Source organism: Lactuca serriola, chromosome 5 (assembly GCF_051521515.1).
Source record: "Lactuca serriola cultivar US96UC23 chromosome 5, Lser_US96UC23_V15, whole genome shotgun sequence".
In the NCBI taxonomy this organism is placed as follows: domain Eukaryota; kingdom Viridiplantae; phylum Streptophyta; class Magnoliopsida; order Asterales; family Asteraceae; genus Lactuca; species Lactuca serriola.
This window is the reverse complement of record NC_136412.1, coordinates 322,391,621-322,399,775: the sequence shown is the minus strand read 5'-3', so window position 1 is coordinate 322,399,775 and position 8,155 is coordinate 322,391,621.

The following is an 8,155-nucleotide window of genomic DNA, read 5'->3' as shown; positions in this document are numbered from 1 at the left end:
TTTCAGCTTACACATAGATATGAAGTATTTTATATAAATTACGTGCTATGTGTGAATATTATCTGAATACTTGTTATCTATGCCGGATGAACGTTTTATACATGTTTTCAATGATTTAAACTGTATATGTATTTTATATCTACAAAATGTGTTGGGTAAAACATGGGTAGATGTAATAGTTGCTGTGTGACAAAATAAAATAATGAGAGACCTCGTTATAGATGTTATTGATGATCCAGTCATCTAGCGGAGTATAGATGACGACCACGGACTATTCTAGACAGTCCAGTGGAACATTAGCAGGCTCGCAACCTGTAGGTGTTTTTTCGAACTGTGTGTTTAGTCGAACTGTCTGAACTATGTGCTCAACAGGTGTACTCCATCCCCCACATGGTTGCCTTTAGGACTTTCATTGCCAAGGAATCCCCTTAGCAGTAGTGTCCATCCCGATGATAGTCCTTAGACTAGGTCCCTTGTGTTAGAGGTTTTAGGGACGTAATGTGAGGATAACGGGAATGGGTAATTGGGTTGATTGTTTGAGGTTTAAAAATAATAATTATATTATTGTGGGTTGAAAACCCAATGTACTCACCAGGTTTGCCAACCTGACCCACTCAGTTTATTTATATCACAGGTGACGATATGAAGTGACTTTACACTGAGAGATTTAAAGAGATGTAGATCACTAGTGTAAATAATTGTAAGTTCTGTTTATGCTTATGTTTCTGTATTAACGATGACATCCCAAACGTTTTAAAATAAAATAAATACGTTTCTTCGAAAAATGTTTTAATAACGTATTTATCATGTTTTTCTGGGAACAAATTCCGCAACACTTTCATTAAAAGAAGTACTCTGATTTTTATAAAGCATAAACAAAATTGGTCTTTTCTGGCCGTGAAATTTGGGGTGTCACAGTTGGTATCAGAGCATTAGTTTAAGCGAACTAGAAATATGAATTTATTTCTAGACTTAAACTTAGAATGCTAAGCGATGATTGTGAGGTGTGAGCACTAGCTTATTTTAGGAATGATGCCTAAATTGCTTTTATGTGCTAAATGATTTGTTATGCTATAGTTTAATCGGATCTATGGTCTGTTGCCGACCGGATCTAGAAACCTTATGTGTTTAGGATTCTAAACGTACGAATACGATATTAGAACTAGCATGTAAACGTTTCGGAGTGATAAGGTTGATTTAAATGTCAATCCTATGTAAAGGTCTAGATTCACCTTATTCGGTGTATAAATCAAGATGGCAAGGACCCGTAGCGGAAACGTGCATGCAAATGAGAATAGGAACCAACCCCCAGTGGTTCAGCAAATACCTGTTGTAGAAGAAGTTGCACCTGGGCCATTCACGATGACCGGAGTACAAGCAATGGTGCGGATAATGTTAGATCAACAGATGGAAGAAACAAGGCGTTTACTTCAACAAAGTAAGGACAAACTTACTGTGCCAGTACGTCAGACACCCACTCTTGAGGCGACCATCTGGGTTGCTAAGTCTGTTGATAAAATGATCAATGGTAGTATCGCCAGCAAGGTTGAGGTTGGCAAAAAGAGGAAATTTGAGGGTTCTTCAAGGTCTGACAAGAACAACATGTCCTCGAAGTCTGGAGGAGTAAGTAAAGCAAAATGGTGTGACGAGTATGGAAGGAAAAACAATGGTAGATGCCCTAAGGAAGTAACCTGCTTCAAATGTGGGAAAACTGGTCACTATGCCCACGAATGCCCAACCGAGGAAGAAGTTTGCTGTAAGTGTAGTAAAGAGGGACACTTCAAGCAAGAATGTCCAATGAGAGCTACAAATCCAAGTGTACCGTCGAAGCACCATGGGAGAGTAACTTGTTTTAAGTGTGGAAAGCATGGGCACTACGCCGATGAGTGTACATTCAACACCAGGGTGTGTTACGAATGTAATGAGGAAGGGCACCTCAAGCAAGACTGCCCAAAAAGAAAAGGATTTACAAAGCCAAAGGCACCACGGAAGGACTATGGGAGATGCTACGAAGAAGTGACTTGTTTTAAGTGTGGGAAGAACGAGCATTACGCCAATATCTGTACATCCAGCAAGAGGTTCTGTTACGAATGCAAGAACAATGGACATATATCAAAGGATTGCCCAAAGAAAAGTGAAGCAGCAAGAGCGAATGCACCTCCAAAGCCAAGAAGCATCCCTAACGAAGCAGCTGACAACGCAACGAAGAGTAAGGATTGATATCCGAAGGTCGAGTTATGATGTAGCCTATTAGAGGCATAGTCTAGGGTGAACTTGAACACCTATGTAATAGTTTCAAGGAATAATAAAAACCTTCGTTTTGATATTTGATATGTTAAGCTGTTATGTGATTTTCTTGTATGGTGACTTGGAAAAACTGCGGGACAATACTTGGGACGAGTATGAGTAGGTGTGAATGGTAGTAGAGGCCTATACTACCGGAAGCACATGACTCACACTTGGATCAGGGAAAGTCACAAGGTTACCAAGAAGCTAGTAATTGATTTCGTTTTATTCAAGTATGTCGTTACCATTGTTTCGGTAATGACTAAAAAAATTGTTGTTATCCCGACCCTAGTAGTCATATCACATTGATTCCGACTACGATGAGTAGGTTACGTGGTTCAGAGAACCAAGTTTGATGTAGCGTCCGACTTAAACCAAACGATTAAAATCAAAGCGATCAATAGAAGTATCGCGCTCGTTGTTAAAGAAGTTGGTAGTGTGATTATATCACATTAGAACATGAAGGAAGGCATAGCTTGTTTTAGAATTTGACACTAAGAGACCTGAGTCTAAACGTGCATCGCATGATGGTAGGTCATAATTTGGAGTCTAACCTGAGATAGAGAGCAGGTGCACGATCGAGTACTGCTTACAGTCAATAAGTCTGAGAGATAGACTTGAAGGAATATAGAAGTTATAATTATTACCTAGGATGAAGAGATGACGTATGGAGTCATTATACGATCCCTGTTTCGTTGATGATTCCGGGACGTAATCATCCTAAGGGGGAGATAATTCTAACGCCCGCAAATCCGGACTAGTCAAATTAGAGGCAATAAGGGTTGGAAATGACTTTTCGGCAAAATATTAATTAGAATAGATAATCTTAACCAAGTTGTAGAATTTGTTACAAGGTTTCCGTACATATAAAGAACGCCGAAATCCGAGTTATAACGAAGAAGTTATGACCCGTTGAAGTTTCGCGACGGAACCGACACGATATCGGGAAGCGTGAATAGTGAATTTAAGATAGAGCGAGATTTAGCCTTAGCGATCTAAACGAAAGTCGTAGAATATGTTAAACTAAGAACATCAATAAAAAGAACGCCCAAATCTGACTTCGTATGAAGAAGTTATGATTTTTTCGAAGTTTCGGATTAGCAGTATACAACCCGAAATTTGAATGTTAGATCGAGCGGTTTTTAGCCGACACGACCTAAACGAGAATCGAAGACCACGTTAAGAGTAGCGTAACGAGAAAAAGATGGGCGAAAACGGACGTCGGATGAAGAAGTTATGAGAATTTAACGGACCAATCCTATCCCGGCCTGTTAATAATATTAAATTTAAAATAGAGTCAAAATTAGCCAACAGAGTCTAAACGAAAGTTATAGAGTACGCTCCCACCTTCGCGTGGATATAAAGAACGTCAAAAACGGAGCTCGTATGCGAAAGTTATGATTTTTAGAAGTCGGAAAGTAAATTTGCGAGACCTGTTGCGAGGTTGATGACGTGGCTGCATCTGGGCCGTTGCTTGTTGACCAAGGCTACGGTTCAGATTGTGACACGCCACCCTCGCAGTACGCCCCGTGTCCGAAGAAGTTACGCCCCACGTAGGTCCGATCTGATCCATCCGACGGTGCGAGACAGCTGGCTTCGGCTGGCAACCTTATCCGAGGTGTACGCCCAGCGTAACCGAGGCTGTTGGCGCCTATAAAAGGGTTCCGAACTCTTCTGAATTTCACACACATTTCTCATGTCTCTCTTTCTAAACTTTCTCTCTCTAGCTCATCTAAACCCCCATAAGCCCTAGTTAAACCCCTTAGCTCACGAGGGAAGCCCCGAGGCTCCCTGAGTCCCGAGAAAAAGTGTCTTTCGGTTTCGAAACGCTGCTCCAAATAAGTTTCGAATTTCGATAAAATTCGCTGTAAGTGTGCTACGCTTACGCAATTTTTAATATAGCTTTCAAATAATTATAGGAATGTTATTAGGTCCTTAAAATAATTATTTAGGCTATTATTATGAGTTATATTGAGTGTTATTAACGCTTGTATAATAATAATAATAGTCAGACTATTAATTTGTCGCGGTTATCGTTAGACTAAACCCTAGTGGTATTGGTACTAGGTTTTATCGAAGGAAAATTGTTTTAAGAGTATCGAAGCGCTGTCCGAGTGCTACCTACTCAGGTGAGTGCATAGTTACTTTCAGCTTACACATAGATATGAAGTATTTTATATAAATTACGTGCTATGTGTGAATATTATCTGAATACTTGTTATCTATGTTGGATGAACGTTTTATACATGTTTTCAATGATTTAAACTGTATATGTATTTTATATCTACAAAATGTGTTGGGTAAAACATGGGTAAATGTAATAGTTGCTGTGTGACAAAATAAAATAATGAGAGGACTCGTTATAGATGTTATTGATGATCCAGTCATCTAGCGGAGTATAGATGACGACCACGGACTATTCTAGACAGTCCAGTGAAACATTAGCAGACTCGCAACCTGTATGTGTTTTTTCGAACTGTGTGTTTATTCGAACTGTGTGAACTGTGTGCTCACCAGGTGTATTCCATCCCCCACATGGTTGCCTTTAGGACTTTCATTGCCAAGGAATCCCCTTAGCAGTAGTGTCCATCCCGATGATAGTCCTTAGACTAGGTCCCTTGTGTTAGAGGTTATAGGGACGTAATGTGAGGATAACGGGAATGGGTAATTGGGTTGATTGTTTGAGGTTTAAAAATAATAATTATATTATTGTGGGTTGAAAACCCAATGTACTCACCAGGTTTCCCAACCTGACCCACTCAGTTTATTTATATCACAGGTGACGATATGAAGTGACTTTACACTGAGAGATTTAAAGAGATGTAGATCACTAGTGTAAATAATTGTAAGTTCTGTTTATACTTATGTTTCTGTATTAACGATGACATCCCAAACGTTTTAAAATAAAATAAATGTTTCTTCGAAAATGTTTTAATAACGTATTTATCATGTTTTTCTGGGAACAAATTCCGCAACACTTTCATTAAAAGAAGTACTCTGATTTTTATAAAGCATAAACAAAATCGGTCTTTTCTGGCCGTGAAAATGGGGGTGTCACACGGAGCCTTCCTCTTCTTGCCCCTTCCCTGCCCAATAGCCAAAACAGGAGCAACGGGTTGATTGGGTGTGGGTGCAGCAGACTTGTCCTTGAGGTTGCTCTCAGCAACCCTAAGGAGACCTTGGAGTTTGCTTAGGGTGTCCTCTTCCTTGTTTGTGTGGTAGGTCATACTAAATTGGTTGTAGCACGGAGGCAAGGAATGAAGTACCATGTCGATCGCCAAATCTTCCCCAAAGTCGACATTCAACTTGTGAAGACGATCGACATACCTTTGCATCTTTTGCAAGTGCACGGTTAGAGAATCTCCATGTCCCATTTTAGCAGAGATCATGTTAGTGAAAATCTCGTAACGTTCCTGCCTCGCGTTTTGATGGTATCTCTCCAATAAGTCTTGATGCATCTCGTAAGGATACATTTCCTCATAGGACTTTTGGAATTTGGCGTTCATTGTGGCTATCATGATGCAATGAACCTTCGTTGCATCACGTTCATGAGTCTCAAAAGCAGTCATTCCAACCAGAGTAGTGATTTCTAGATTGATCTTCTCAAGCTTCTCGTCAAGGACATACTCCTTGTCCTCGTAGCGAGCAATCGTGCAAATGTATTTTATCCATTCGCTAAAGTTCGTTCCATCGAAAGTCACTTTTTGGCAAAGGATCATTAGCGTGAATGAGTTAGCAGCAGCGTTGTTCGTGTTCAACATCTACAAATAGAAAGGACAAATTTTGAATAGAATTGAATCCCTAATTATCACCCAATATGAAAAATTAGGGCTAGGATCCAACAACATTATTTACACATTAGAAAAGGGATGCCGTAATCCAACATGCAAACAATGTGAAGGTAAGTGAATGATGATTCACTAATTCTCCACCATGAAAACATAACCTTAAGTTCTAAATGTATTGAGAATTCCTAGGTTTCGATGAGATTCATTGAACTTTTCAATGGAATGTTTAAATCTCGATATGCCCCTCTTGTTTGTGACTGGGATGCCGAGTATCACAAAGTGGGTGTGAATAACCATGCAAATCTACACGGTGCCTTCATTGTTACAATCACCTATTCGATGTGCCGGTAAACCACACACGCTCCATCGAACTATGATAAACAATGAATCACCCTTTGCCACCTTTTCTTAGGACCAATTAGTGTGCCGGTAAACCACACACGCTCCACTAACTTCTTAGCAAGGGTGCAACGTGTAATTTCATGGGTTTGCATCAATTCACTTTTCCTAAAGTAACTAGGATTGGGAATTTGAAAAACACGTAGTTACTTTGTATTTTAATATTATACTTTTAATGAGGAGATAGGGTTGCCCTATCCTACCCGTTCGGCTAACGACCCTCCACCGATCAAGCAAGCGGTGGGTGTGAGTGTACACCCATTAAGCGTCATTTTATAGGCTGCAACCTTATACCCACCTTATAGACCGGCTTCGTGAATGAGGCCTACTAACGGTAAGACTAACATTTTAATTATACATATATATATATATATATATATATATATATATATATATATTAGCCTTGTAATATTATATTAGTATAGGGTTGAATTTTAAACTTGTAAAATTCTAGGGTTTGAAATTTAAATTGTCTAAATTAAACTTTTAATCACAAAACATAAATTTCAAAACTTGAGGACAAGTTTTAAACTTTTAAAAACATAAGGGATCAAATAACAAATAATTTAAATTAACCATTTAATCTCATAATTATCCATATTTGATTTATTTAAATGTTTCTTGCAAAACAATTCACCAATTTAATTAAAATAATCAATTAATATCATATAAGGAAATTATTATTCAATTAATTGGTAAATATCTTTTGTTAGGTCAAGGATATACTCACATATATGTTTAAAATCGGATTTTATTGACCCATGAAGATTAAGGCAAGTTTCCATAAGAAAAACAACAAGAAATCCCGAAACTAGCTTCTTCTGACGCTCGAACTCGCCGAGTACCACAATGGACTCGCCGAGTACACTGTGGTACTCGCCGAGTTCATCAGGCAGAAGGACAAAAAACGATTTTTTCAATCAACAAGCAATCAACCAATGCATCAATTCAATAGAAACCAATCAAGGCTCTGATACCACTGATGGGTTTGAGCCATAAGAACATTCCTATGTGCACATACACACCCTAATGCTTGGATCTAGGTTTCTATAATTGAACATGCAATGTATCCAAGACTTTAATTGATAGATCTAATGAAAACATTCAAATCATAACATATGAAAACAGATCTAAAGAAATACCTTGAGTTGCTTGCTTGAATCTTCTTGTCCTTGGAGCTTAGAGTCACAATTGTCACTCCTCTAATGGCTTACAAACACCAACTAGCAAGAGGATGATAATAGAGAGAGAGAGAGAGAGGAAGATGAGAAAATCGGCTCTAGGGTTTCTTGAGATGCAAGAGTGCCGATTTCCTCCACCCAAAGGGTCTATATATACTATTGGCTACTAGGGTTACACCTTAAACCCTAATTGAATAACTTAGGCCCTAAGCAATCCAATGACCCCTATGGAGTAGGCCTTGGACGATTTCTAGGATCTTCCAAACCCTAAAATCGTCCACCCTCTTATCCATAAGGATTCATAGCCCAAAATATAACTATCACACATTTGACAGTTTATGCCCCTTTATTCAATTAATCTCTTAATTTATGACTTATATCAATCAAACAACAATATTATTATTACTTATATTATTCTCATAATATATTAATAATATTTCTTCTCTCATTATAAATCATCATGTCAAGTTGCTATGGTGAAGGCAACCCAAAAGGACCATG